Raw genomic sequence first — 15,069 nt, 5'->3', positions numbered from 1 at the left:
AACCTCCTCCGGGACTAGCCGGTAAGTTAGTTTAAGTCAAATTAAGTAGTGCGTAAGCCTAGGGACCGATGACCTGAGCAGTTTGGTCCCACAGTCCTTATCACAAATTTCCAACACCAATCGCTTTGAGCAGGCCGGCTGCTCACTGCTGAGGCGTGAGCGCAAAGCAGCTCGCACGAGCAGATCGGTAAACAGACCTGAGAGTACTCCCTGTAAAACTTGATTGGGACTCCATCCGGGCCACGCGACTTATTTGTTTTCAACTCTTTCAATTGTTTCTTTACGCCTGTGATGCCTATTATTATGCTCTCCATATGGGGCTCTGTACATCAGTCAAACATTGGTATGTCTGTACGATCCTCGTGCGGGAATAATTTTTTAAACACGAAATTTAAAACTTTTCCTTTCCTTTTGGTGTCTTGAACCGCCGTACCAGAACAGTAGGCGAAATATTGGATTGAAACTTTCGACCTACTTAGTAATTTTACTCAGGGCCAGAATTTTCTCTGGTTCTCCGCAAGATCCTTGTCTAAGGTATGACTCTGGAAATTGGTGTCTGCTTTGTGCACTGATTTTTTATAGACGCACGAATTTTTACTAACTCTTAGTTATATAAATTTCTGTATATTTTTTGTGTAACCTCAACGTAACTTCGTACACGTGCACACGATCGTCAGAATGTGAATGATGAGAGTTACAATTTCCTGTGACGGATAGAACGGCCACTAGAGTGCGTTAGATTCGTTCGTAATTAGTGCTGTTACAAGGCATGATAGTATGTACTGGGTGCCCCAAAGAAACACCGACAAACTTTAGGAGCAGGTTCCTTATAAAGAAATAAGTAAAAAGTATCTTGTAAACAAGGGCCTAAAATGCATACCCTAAGAGGCGTGAGAACTTGTTCATCTTCGATGTTATGAAACAGGTCTTTCTAGTATTACATCTGGTCTTAAGATTTTGTATACGCAACACAAGAGTAACGTTCTTAATATCTTGGAACAGCTGGAAATCTTTCGGGCATTAAGAAAAATCTTCTAACCGTACACTTAATTCTCAAATTGAATTGAGGCGTATAGCCATTTTGGGTACCTTTGATTACTTAAATGAATAGCCTGGTTCATCCGCCCTCTCACTTCTTACCTCCTTTTCCTTGGTGCCTATACTAGGGCTATTATCCTTTTTCAAAATTTTGAAAATATTTGTTTAATTTTTTTACTTTTAGAAAATTGTATGATTTCTTAGGATTTTTTTTTAAATTCTGAAAGTTATGTTTATTAATGGCCCACAATAGGCTCTACGCTGTTACCTCTAAGTTTACGAGTTATTGTGTGTGTGTGTGTGTGTGTGTGTGTGTGTGTGTGTGTGAAATCTTATGGGACTTAACTGCTAAGGTCATCAGTCCCTAAGCTTACAAACTGCTTAACCTAAATTATCCTAAAGACAAACACACACACCCATGCCCGAGGGAGGACTCTAACCTCCGCCGGGATCAAAAATGATTCAAATGGCTCTGAGCACTATGGGACTTAACATATGAGGTCATCAGTCCCCTAGAACTTAGCACTAATTAAACCTAACTAACCTAAGGACATCACACATATCCATGCCCGAGGCAGGATTCGAACCTGCGACCGTAGCGGTCGCTCGGTTCCAGACTGAAGCGCCTACAACCGCTCGGCCACTCCAGCCGGCGCCGGGATCAGCCGCACAGTTTGTGACTGCAGCGCCTGAGACCGGTCGGCTAATCACGCGTGGTTACGAGTTATTCATTTGACATTTGCTGACTTTATTAATATGTTTATTTTCGTACACTTGGTTCCCAGCCGTTTCCTTAATGTTTATGGGATGTTATTTACGCTTTTGTGCATGCGTCGCTTCCTTTCGGGCCTAGTTTTAACAACCTGTCACTTCGAGAAAGGCAGTCGCAGCGTTCCATTCCAGCGCGGATTCAGCTGAGGTACTGTTTGCTCTATGCTTTGTCTTTCCTACCCCGTTCCATCTCCCTTTGCGGTGCTTATTATAATCTTTTTTCTCGTCCCGTTTGTTCGATAGTCTCTGTAAATGTCGAATGAAAACATCTTCAGCTGTCTGTTGTTATTTTATTTGAACAACCAGTTTCAGCGCTATATTACACCATCTTTCTTTTTCATTTGTTCTTAAATTCCAGTGTCACTGCCGCTTTTTTATCCATGAGTATCGCTTTTAAGAAAGGATCGGACTCTAACTGTAAAAGTGGACTGACCACTATAATTTAAGTATTCAGTCTTCCGGACACTTTTTGTCACTGTGACATGATCTTTGCGTAGTATCGCTCACGGTCTCTTTCTTCTTTATATTCCGATTTGCACTTGATGCTGTAATTCAAATTATGAAACAGATTTGCCTTTAATTAAGGATTTACAACAGTTGCAGCGCCTTTTATTCATCATTCGTTCAGTATGATTCGAAGTCACTGACGTAAGCTAGAAATGTGCTAAAGAAATGAGACGCGGCCGGTAGTACCGTAAAGTAGGTTGTCCAGACGGGGAGGTTCAGATATAGGTAGGAGGCGGAGATCAGAGATGGGCGCGCAGCCGCAGCTGCGGAGCCGGCAGAACCGGTTCTCGGCAGCGCAGCGGCTGGCCGTCCGGAACGAGGAAGTGCCGCCAGCGGCCGGCGGTCAGCTGGGACCAGCGCCGCGGCCGCCTCACCTCTCCTCGGAGGGCGTGGACCGCTGCCAGCCCGGCCAAGCCCCTCCAAGACAACTGCCTGACCCCGCTGCGAGGGCGGGAAAGTAATACCCGTGAGGACGAAAGCCGCTTCATCCAGCAGCTTGTTCTGTTATTGTTTACAGCCGGCCGCGGTGGTCGAGAGGTTCTAGACGCTTCAGTCCGGAACCGAGCGACCGCTACGGTCACAGGTTCGAGTTCTGCCTCGCGCATAGATGTGTGTGATGTCCTTAGGTTAGTTAGGTTTAAGTAATTCTAAGTTCTAGGGGACTGATGACCTCAGATGTTAAGTCCTATAGTGCTCAGAGCCATTTGAGCCATTTGTTCTTGTTTAAAAAGCATTCATCAGTATGTTACAGGAGAATTTCTCAGAATGCACACGTACCGATCAAGGGGCCCGATCTGGGAGTGTTGGGAATGGGAAGGAGGCGGTCACTGTGACTGGCTCTATTCTCCCCTATCCCCACCCCCCACCCCTCCAAAAAAGTAATTTTCTGTCACCCTCATTTTTAACACGTTCAAGAAAGGAAACATGAGTAACCCACCGAATTACAGATCCATATTGTTGTATTCGCGGATCCAACCGAATAGCGCGCGCACCCTGCCGTCGCATCGCTTGGCCACAGTTTCCCGTTGCGACCGCCGGCGGCGCATGGCGTTGTCGCCGACCGAAGACGTCGCGCCATTTCTGAGCTGGGGCCTACAGCGCCCTCTGGCTACACGATATAAAAGGAGCGCTGGCCCCGAGTCAAGGAGTTGTAGTCGTCAGTGCCGTCGTTCGTTGTCTGGTTAGCTAGCTCGCTGTGTGATTCAGTATTGTATAACGACTTAGGCCACGAATCGGGAATATTCTTTGGACACTAATTGGAACTGTATCTACGGTACCCTCTGTCAATAAAACTTAGTAACTGTTTTATACTAGCTGGCGCTTATTTGTCACTAATCGTTTTCCTGCCACCAGATTTTAGTCACAACCTGGTCACGTCCTACTCCGTATCCAAATTATGGTTGCCACGCCTGGGCAGCCATAAACATATCACTAATACATCTCCCAGTACCTACTGCGACTTACATCCTTCTGAATCTGCTTAGTGTATTCATCTCTTGGTCTCCCTCTACGATTTTTACCCTCCACGCTGCCCTCCAATACTAAACTGGTGATCCCTTGATGCCTCAGAACATGTCATACAAACCGATCCCTTCTGCTGGTCAAATTGTGCCACAAACTTCTCTTCTCCCCAATCCTATTCAATACTTCCTCATTAGTTATGTGATCTACCCATCTAATCTCCAGCATTCTTCTGTAGCAACACATTTCAAAAGCTTCTATTCTCTTCTTGTCCAAACTATTTATCGTCCATGTTTCACTTCCATACATGGCTACACTCCATACAAATACTTGCAGAAATGACTTCCTGACACTTAAATCTATACTCGATGTTAACAAATTTCTCTTCTTCAGAAACGCTTTGCTTGCCATTGCCAGTCTACATTTTATATCCTCTCTACTTCGACCATCATCAGTTATTTTGCTCCCCAAATAGCAAAACTCCTTTACTACTTTAATTGTCTCATTTCCTAATCTAATTCCCTCAGCAACACCCGACTTAATTCGACTACATTCCATTATCCTCGTTTTAAGTTATTAAACCTCCAACATGTAAATACTTGACAAGCAATTAGTGTCCACTCTCATGACATGTATTTGATGCTGTCACTGCCATAACATTAAGACTTTGTTCATTACAAAATGACCGTTCCACATCGTAGTACAATTGTAAACAACTGGATATGAAGTTCTGCATAACTGCTCTATTCGCGCGCAGCCAGATCTGTGCTATGATGATACTGTCGTCAGTAGCAACGATTGCAAGTTGTCGCTGATTACGTACAGATTTGTCGTTTACAAGGAGACTGGGTTGAGCGGCACTGCACTCTGACATAAATAACTTCGCGGCTGCGGCGACGTAAGGAAACATTTGGGGGCCCGTTTACGCCCGAGTCTCCGAGTCGTTGACGCTTATGGCAGCGACTGTCTTTACTTGTGGTCTCGTCGTCAGGTAACAACTTTTGCAAGAGATCTCGTTCTGCGAACGACACCAGAGCAATTGGCTCTTTATTTTTGTGAATTAACGAGGCTATCGACAGAGGATCTCAAACTGATTTCATATTTCTAGATTTCCAGAATGGTTTTCATACCGTTGCTAACAAAAGGATTCTAATCAAACTGGTGCCTACGGAGCATCGGCTCAGTCGTGCGACCGGACTCGTGATGTCCTGTCATAAAGGTCACCGTTTATAGTATATTTAACTTTCCCCATTGATTTCAATCAATGCCCGGTCGCAGCAAAGGGCTGTAATTCCTTTGTGTCTTAAGAGTTTGAAGTAATTGACGGAAAGTAATCGTTGCCCTAGGAATTGTTTCAGGCCTTCTGCTGCTCCTAATCTATATAAACGGTGTAGGAGACAATCTGAGCAGGCATCGTAGATTTTTTGGAGATGATGTTGTCATCTAGCGATTAGTAAAGCCATCAGAAGAACAAAACCAATTGCAAAATAATTTAGACAAAATATCTCTAAGGTGCGAAAAGTGGCAGTTGACCCTAAATAACGAAAAGTGTGTGATCATCTCCATGGGTACTAAAAGAAATCCGTTAAACTTATATCACACAGATATAAGGGCGGTAAATTCTGCTAAATATCTAGGAATTACAATTACGAACAAATTAATTCGGAAAGATCATACAGAAAATGTTCCGGGAAGGTGCACCAAAGATTGCTCTTGCTGGCAGAACACTTTGAAGATGCAACGGATCTACGAGAAAGACTTACTTCATTACGCGTGTCCATCTTGTTCTGGAGGACTGCTGCGCGATATGAGATCCTTACCAGATAGGATTGAATGGAGACATCGAAAAAGTTCAAAGTATGGCAGATCGTCTTGTATTATCACGAAATAGGGAAGAGAGTGATTGATACGCGAGTTCGAATAGCAATATTAAAACAATGGCGTTTTCCGTTGCGGCGAGAGCTTTTCAAAAATTTCAATCTATAACTTTCTCTTCCAAACGCGAAAATATTTTTTCGTTGCCCACCTACTTAGGGAAAAAAAATCATCATAATAAAATAAGAGAAATCAGAGCTCGCGTGGAAAGATTTAAGTGGAACGGAAAAGAAACAGTGTGAATTGCAAACTAGTCATGTAGATGTAGATGTCACACATGCGCATGTTTTTCATACGAATAATTCGAGAAAAAATGCGATTGCTTGCGCCGTTCCGATTTAATTAGCATTGATGTTTGGAAATTAGGTCGTTGCGCGCGCAAATTCAAGTGGCCGACCACTTACAATTAGGTTTCGTTATTTTCATAGCGTAGGTGGTAGCGCACGAGATTGCTCAGCCTTTGGCTCTGGTTCGATCCTATGTCCACTTCCTGTTTCGCTCTCTTGTTCGTTTTGAGGAAACCAAACCAACAACATGTTTGGCAACACCGTCTCTGGCTGGCAGCTTGAGTTTGCGAGCGCAACAGCCTGGTTGGTTAACTTCAACGGTGATACACTTGGAAACGGCGCAAAGTATCGAATTTTTTCTTAACAATCATTTCAAAGCACAACCTACCGTGCAACAGCTGCTTACAGCTGTCAAATAATTTCTCTATTGTACCTAAAAGAACTAGGAATGGTCAGAGAACCACTGTGAAAACTTTCTTCAAAGTGCGAGGTTCAACGAAAAGAAAGAAAATACACTTACTGATCAATATTATTCAGGCACTCATTAGTGGATATTAATATCTGGTGTGCCCACTCTTCGCCTTTATGACGGCATGAACTTTGCTGGGGACACTTTCAACGAGGTGCCTGAAGGTCAGTGGATGAGTGGCAGACCATTCTTCTTCAAGATCGAAAACCAAGGATGGTAGTTAGACGCTGGAGCCTGTAGCGAAGTCGGCGTTCTAACTCATCCCAAAGGTCTTCAGTTGGGTACAGGTTGAGATTCTGGGCTCGGCAGTCCATTTCAGAAAAGTTATTTTACGCAAATCATTACTTCACAGATGATGCTTTGCGATAGGGCGCTTTCTCATGCTGATACAAAAAAATAATCATCTTCGATGTGTTCCTCTAGTGTACTCAAAATACAGCGCTGAAAAAATGTGTTCATATCTTTTCGCATCCAGTGTTTTCTTAAGCGCTATAAGGAGACGAGACCCTAACGAAGAAAAACATCCTCATACTGCAACAACACTGAGTCGTGCGAGCACCGCAACCTTGAGACTCAGTAACCTATTACACTTGTCGGGTGTGTATCCATTGTTGGGATACCGGACGACGACGACTTGGGGGATGACGCGTAAGCAGCAGGGGACAGCGATAAAGGGAATGGAAGTACTTGCTGGCAGCGGTGTGGATAGTTGGAGGACCTGGTTTATCGAGAACGTGTGAGTGCTCTGTTGGGTCGAACGTAGCTGGGAGGCAGTAGCCTGGACTGTGAAGTTTTATAGGCGCCATCACGCCAGTTGGAGTTTAACTATCAGCTGCTCGACCGTTGGAGAGAGCAAGCCTCCTCGAGAAACCGTTACGTCCCCACATTGTAGGCTGTATGGTTAGACCTTTTTTTAACTCGCAGTTAATTTTGTTCTTAACTGACGTGTGAGCCACTGCATCCTGGTTCCTTTAGAGTTTATTTGGTATTTTGGTCGTTCCTCCAATCTCCCGGGGAATTCCGCTTTAAAGTATTACTGTCCGTACGTGTGAGATGACTTTTTGTGTTGGAGAGAAGGAGATGGCTATCCCGGCGGTAGCGTAACTACTGGCAGGGTCTCCCGTGCCGGAGAGGATGCAGACAAAGAGTCTGTCACAACGTCCCACTTTTTCCTTTATCCAGGCCTGAATTTTCCTTTCTTGAAATGGTAACATAGCTCTTAGCCACAGCGAAGGTAGCCTCCCTATGGAAGTAAACCCTGAGGGAAAACCCACGTCCTCGGAATCTGGACGAATCAAAAGGCATCGACTCTGGTTAAGAACAAGGACTCCGATTTGTGTGACATGGAATGTGCAGGGGTTAGAATGAAAAATTGAGAATATAATTAGAGAAATGGAAGTACTAAAAATGGCTATCCCAGTAGTGGCAGAAACGAAAAAGAAAGGATATGAACAAGAAGTAACTAGGGACTGCCTTCTGTTTTGGAGTTAAGTGGAAAGAAACATAAAGAGCAAAACGAAGAGTAGCTGTTTTTTAAAAAAGAAAACGGAAATAAGGAATAATTAATTGGAAAGAAGTGAATGAAACGATAATCACTGTAAATTCATGAAATAAAGTTGGTCTTAATTAGGGTGTATGTTCCTACTGCAGATGAGCCTGACGAGAAGAAGTGAGATTTCTTCAATGATTTACAAGAAGTGGTTGACGAATGTTCAGATGGACGTGTGTTACCAATAGTGGGATATTTAAATGGACGAACTGAGAAAAAAAGATTAAATAATGACGTTGTAGGATCTTGGGGAGAGGATGTAGAAAGCGATAAAGGAAAGAGGTTGACCAACTTCTTTAAGTTTCAGAAGTGTATTCTTAGGAATGGCCGATTCCAGCCTAAATAAATACATAAGTATACCTGACTCAATCCATCAAGGAACCTAAAATCAATTATAGACTATGTAATAGTGCGGAGACAGCGGATAATTAAGGTGCAGGATGTAAGGGTAAAAAAAGAAACAGATTGTGGCTCCGATCATTTTATAGTTGCTTCAAAATCTACTTTTCCGGTTAAGACCAAGGTGAAACTGGAGGGGAAAGAGGTGGATGCTGGTAGTAGAACCGTGGAGGATCCAAAATATAAGCAACATCTGCTACAAGAATAAAGTGTGAAAACTTCGTATTAGCAATGATTAAATCCAGGATTGGACGCAGTGGAGGCGGACTGGAATGCCAATGAGCTACACGGTTTCTTGAAACAGTCAATTAAGGAAGCAGCGGAGGAGGCTGTAGAAAGGCAAGAGAGAAAAGTAAGAACTGACAGATGTCGACGGTGTTGTTGAAGGTAGTTGATGAGAAGAAGAAACTATATCACATTTGGGTGTGAAGGGGACTGGAAAGGTAAAAGGTGTATAAAAAAGGGCTAAGAGCAACAAAATGTAAGGAAGAGGAATCGGAAAGAGGGAAATAGAGCATTCGCTTGTATATAGGGGGTCGATTGAGGCACGGAGGAAGATGAAAATGTGTATCAATACCGCACCCACAATGCAGCCTATTTCTATTGGATAAAGGAAAAAGCGCTTTGAAGAACTTCTAGTAGAAAAAATACTTGACCGCGTGATACACGTCCACAACAAAAACAGTACATTATGTAATAAAGAACCTGTGTTAGAGTTAGAGATAAAAGAGATGATAAAAAAGGCAAGAAATGAAAAGGCAAGTGATTCGGGAAAAGCTGTGATGGAATTGTGGAAATATCGGCCCCCTCAAATGGAGAGACTTGAGATATGTAAACAGTTCAATCAGGTAGTGAAGAAAGGGAAAATACCGAGAGATTTGTGTGTGTCATGCATATCTTCTATCTACAAAAAAGGAAACAAGAAGAACCCAAATAATTATAGGGGAATTAGTTTTATGGCTTCTATCAGTAGACCTGTTAGCGCTGTACTGAGAAACAGGTTGAAGAATGATATTGAAGCAAAGATGCGAGGGGAACAGGCAGGTTTTACAGTTGGACGATCTTGTGTGGATTATATTTTTAGCCTTTTAGAAGGTCCATGTGAAGGATCAGGAAAAACACCTAATATTTGTGGATTTAGAAAAAGTGTATGATTTTGTACCCATCAGCGGACTATGGGAAGCGATGGTATATATTGGTGGAGGAGCACAATATATATCCGTAATTCAAAGAATATGCCACTAATCGTACACAGTAGTCAAAGTAGGAAGAGTGAAACGTTCCAAACATAGAAAGGACTCAGACAGTGCTGCAGTATGTCACCGACCCTGTTTAAAATATATAAGCAGTATACATTGGAACAGTGGAATCAGACACGTGGAGCTAAGAGATTTCCTTCCCAGCATAATACTGTCTGTTCATTACTATTTGCCAATGATAAGGTACTGATAGCACGAAGTAGAAAGGATATCAAATTTACCACAAAAAAGTTAATGGAAGCATTTGAACGAAGTGGGCTTAGAATGAATGTGAGCAAAACAGAATTTCTAGTAATATGAGGACATGGAAGAGATATAGTACTGCCGCAAGGAACTATTACAGCTGTAAAGCAACTTCAGTACTTAGGTCCGATCGTTTATTCCTCGAGAAACTGTTAGGCAGATGTGGAACGCAGGTTCGAACAGGCAAGAGGAGCAATTAAAATGTTAAATAAAGTTCTGTAGATCCGAGGAATATCAAAAGAAACAAAGAAGAGGATTTTGCAAATTGTAGTGGAAAATATACTAACGTACGGCACAGAAGAATGGACCAGGAGGGAGCGGTAGAGAAATAGAATACAGGCAGTAGATTAGGTTAGGTTAGGTTAGTGTTTAACGTCCCGTCGACAACGAGCTCATTAGAGACGGATACAGGCAGTAGAGAAGGATGGAATAGAGAGGACAGCCAGGATATCCTGAACAAAGCAGATAATAAATGAGGAAATTAGGGAAATAATGGATATGGAACAACCAGCTAACCCTAATTCGAGCAAAGATTTGAGAATAGAGCTCTTCAACGGCATGGGGCATGTTCGGCGAATGGGGCAAGGATGACCGCCAAAAGCAGTACTGGAATAGTCGCCTCCAGGAAGCAGGAGGCGTAGACGGCCGAGATTAACGTGGAGGGCGGGAGTAATTGGAATGGTGAGGAAAAGAGATCTGAAAGAAAAAGATTGCCATAACAGCGAATGGGAATGCAGGGTAATTGCTGAATAGTGAAGAAGCCCTTTGAAGTAAGTAAGTCCTCCAATATGCTGTTGTGAACCAAAGTCACTCATTCGTATTTTCCTACCCGGTTGAGTTCAGCTGATTTTCTGGACACGAATTCTTGATTGGTGGCGAACATGGGTTACAATTTGACGTTTTTGTCTACTTGTCACGTTACTGAGTAACATGGCTGGATTATCTGTCTGGTGCATTACTTATTCAGTGCTTGTCAACCTTCTCTGCAATTCATTCGTGTTTCGGTACTTTACTGAAATAGTATTCAATGCCTTTAGTGCTTACCAAACTGATCTAATTGATTGGCACTTTGTATTTTATTAGAATACTGTTTAATATTTTCAGTTATTCTCAAACTTGTTTTATTCGTTGATGTTTTTGCATGTAATTAGAATAGAATTTCATTCTGCTGATAGTCATGTGTTACACGACAGATCAGCCGTTATATAGCGCCTTAGTTATAGAATCCAGGATAAAACGCAGAATGGGGCCTCATTATATGCTTTTATTGGTCTTGTGGCATTCTCCAAATCATTTTGTAATGTAAATTCTTCACAAGAGGTATCTATTTTAGTAAAACATCTGAGTCTAGTAAATCTACATTATTTGCTACCAGGTGTTTTCCGAACTAGCAGCCTATGTAACAACTGTCTTGGTGATTTGGTTGTTTCCCGTTTCTGGCTGGTGAACTTAGCTGATTCCTTCCGTGTATTTGGTCGGCTAATGCCGTTGTTTGCTTATCGGTAACCCCCAACATTGAGCGTTTTCCTTGTTCTGGTGTTCTATATTTCAGTTGTAAATGGTACCAATAAGGGAATCTTTATATGTATTATTAATTTCGGTTATTAATTAATGCAACTGATTTTCTCTAAATCCCACTTACGTAAATCTAAGCGACACCGTTTAGAGAAAGACTCTAGTATAAGTTCAGACTAGTGTCATGATCGAGCTTTGCGCCTAAAGCTCACTGTGTTTATAAGTCTGATAACCTACCTGCCCGTGGAGGCATGTTTAGACGTAAGCTTAATATCCATAAAAATGGTTGCTTATAAATTTTTTGTATTTTAACCTAATTTGCGTGACCGTCGGCTGTTAATTCAGTTATTCTGTATTTGTCTTAAATGCTATGTAAGTTCCGTATAGTGACTTCACAGGGTTGGCTAGTGTTGCTCTAAACTGGTCATTACAGCCAAGGCATAGTGTTCCTTAATGAAATTTGCATACAGTACGTGAGTACTTTAAATTATCTTGGCTTCGCTGTTGTAGACATTTATCATTGGTCTTTAAGCCGTTTCTGCAGTTACTAATGTAATTATTTACTTAATCAGCTGATTTTCTTGATTTGTAGTTGCCGTGCGGCAGTTAATTATTTTACTGCATCTGCTGAGTGCTTAACTTATTTTCATACTGGCGCACCAATGTGGGGCGATCTTTCTTGCTGTCCTTTCTTTTTTGTTATTGACGCTGTACCTCACAAGTGGCTCGTAGTGAAATTGCGTGCTTATGGAATATCGTCTCAGTTATGTGAAGGGATTTGCGATTTCCTGATAGAGAGGTCACAGTTCGTAGTAATTGGCGAAAAGTCATTGAGAAAAACAGAAGTGATTTCAGGTGTTCCCCATGGCAGTGTTATAGGCACTTTGCTGTTCCTTATCTACATAAACGATTTGGGAGACAATCTGAGCAGCCGTCTTCGGTTGTTTGCGGATGACGCTGTCGTTTATCGACTAATAAAGTCATCAGAAGATAAAAACAAACGATTTAGAGAAAATATCTGAATGATGCGAAAAGTGTCAGTTGACCCTAAATAACAAAAAGTGTGAGGTCATCCACATGAGTGCTAAAAGGAACTTGTTAAACTTAGGTTACACGATAAATCAGTCTAATCTAAAAACCGATAATTCAACTAAATACCTAGGTATTACAATTACGAACAACTTAAACTGGAAAGAACACATAGAAAATGTTGTGGGGAAGGCTAACCAAGGGCTGCGTTTTATTGGCAGGACACTTAGAAAACGTAACAGTCCTACTAAGGAGACTGCCTACACTACGCTTGTCCGTCCTCTTTTATAGTACTGCTGCGCGTTGTGGGATCCTTACCAGATAGGACTGACGGAGTAAAGCTAAAAGTTCAAAGAAAGGCAGCACGTTTTCTATTATCACGAAATATGGGAAAGAGTGTCACAGAAATGATACAGGATTTGGGATGGACATCATTAAAAGAAAGGCGTTTTTCGTTGCGACGGAATCTTCTCACGAAATTCCATTCACCAACTTTCTCTTCCGAATGCGAAAATATTTTGTTGACACTGACCCATATAGGGAGGAACGATCACCACGATAAAATAAGGGAAATCAGAGCTCGTACGGAAAGATATAGGTGTTTATTCTTTCCGCGCGCTATACGATATTGGAATAATAGAGAATTGTGAAAGTGGTTCGATGAACCCTCTGCCACGCACTTAAATGTGATTTGCAGAGTATCCATGTAGTTGTAGATGTAGATGCTCCCATGCGTTTTAAGTATTGTGTTTACTGATGTGGAGAGTCTTGACTTTAAATACCTAGTCATCAATGCTCGTACTATTAAATTATATACTTCCGCCTTTGTAACGGGTCTTAATTGTTCATAACAATGAAGTACTGATTAAGTATATTTCGTGGTCCTAGTACCTTACCAGTCAGTAAACAGCTCCCTACCGCTTCAAACACCTCGTCTGTATCTTACTGTTGGCACTCATATGATGCCCGGTAACGTTCCGCAGTCTTCCTTCAAACCGGGAACTGTCCATCGGATTGCTGCAGGTTATTCATTGCTCCAGATTACTCGTTTCCAGTCATCCACCGTCCAGTGTCGCCGCACTTTACACCCCATAACTGGACTGCTAGGAGCACTTTGGTATTTGCTTGATTCCTTCCACGCTCTCTTGTGATCTTTTACAACCACCCTCCGCAATGCTCGACGGACTCTGTACACCAGTACATGAGGTGTGTCTGGTTCTGGTTTAGCTGTGGCTGTTCCTTCGCGAGACCACTTCGCAGTCGTGGCCAGCTTCAGAAGAGATACACCTGTTACTCAGGTGACAACCAATGACTAGACCGCATTCGAAGACACTGAGATCTCCCGATTTACTCATTCTATTGTTACTGCTTCTCTGCTGGCAGCACAATACTCACCTTCGTCTTTTTTACTTGAGGGCCAATCTCTCGTGCAGCTTGTGATCAGCTTCGCATTCAATATGGGTGCACAACATTTCTGATCAGATATTGTACAGGATTGTAAAACAAGTGACAGGGCCAACAATAATTCGCGAGAACTCTAGAAACTAGTAGTACCTCCATGTCTGCAGAAATTCTCTTTCGTTAGGAACAGGCACTGAATTGCTTCGGAGTTTAAGTATCAGTGAGACAAGTTGTATGGTAGCTCTGCTTCCACAGCAGCAATTGCGCGCACTCCACCTGACACGCCTCGATATGCGTCGCTTCCGGCCTGCGACGGAAGCCCCCTGCTGGTTACCTGTGTTCTGACAGCGGCCTTCACATTTAAAGCGGCCGAGCAACGCCAGCAGTTCCGACCTCCCAACCGCTACTGTCTGCTCTGCTCTGACGTCTGAAGGCGTAGTCTCTCAGTGTGTCAGCCTGACACTGTACTCACGTTTCGACATTATGGCTTTGAAAAGACATAGTTTTCATCAAACAACTACCATCTCTACTTTTCAGTACTCGATATAGAGATACACGGTCCAGTCACGTTCATGTGACTACTACCTATGTTCAGCGTCAACGTGCTACAACCACTCACAGACAGCACGTGGAAGCACTAGCAGTGGAGGAAATATAAAGCGTTTCTGGGAGAAGGGGGGAGGGCGGTGGCGAAAAAAAGTGCAGTCATTGTCGTAATAAGGAAACGGAACCAATTATTTAACGTATCAAAGGTCACGATCATTGGCTTTCGGGCCAAGGGCAGAAACATATCCGAAACAGCTAAGTTTGTAAAGTATTCGCGTGCTGCCGCGGTTAAAGTATACTACTGGCCATTAAAATTGCTACACCACGAAGATGACCTGCTACAGACGCGAAATTTAACCGACAGGAAGAAGATGCTGTGATATGCAAATGATTAGCTTTTCTGAGCATTCATACAAGGTTGGCGCCGGTGGCAACACCTACAACGTGCTGACGTGCGGAAAGTTTCTAACCGATTTCTCATACACAAACAGCAGTTGACTGGCGTTGCCTGGTGAAACGTTGTTGTGATGCCTCGTGTAAGGAGGAAAAATGCGAACCATCACGTTTCCGACTTTGATAAAGGATGGATTGTAGCCTATCGCGATTGCGGTTTATCGTATCGCGACATTGCTGCTCGCGATGGTCGAGATCCAACGACTGTTAGCAGAAAATGGAATCGGTGGGTTCAGGAGAGTAATACGGAACGCCGTGCTGGATCCA

This window comes from Schistocerca piceifrons, chromosome 4 (assembly GCF_021461385.2).
Source record: "Schistocerca piceifrons isolate TAMUIC-IGC-003096 chromosome 4, iqSchPice1.1, whole genome shotgun sequence".
NCBI classification, from domain to species: Eukaryota; Metazoa; Arthropoda; class Insecta; order Orthoptera; family Acrididae; genus Schistocerca; species Schistocerca piceifrons.
This window is presented reverse-complemented; position numbering follows the sequence as displayed.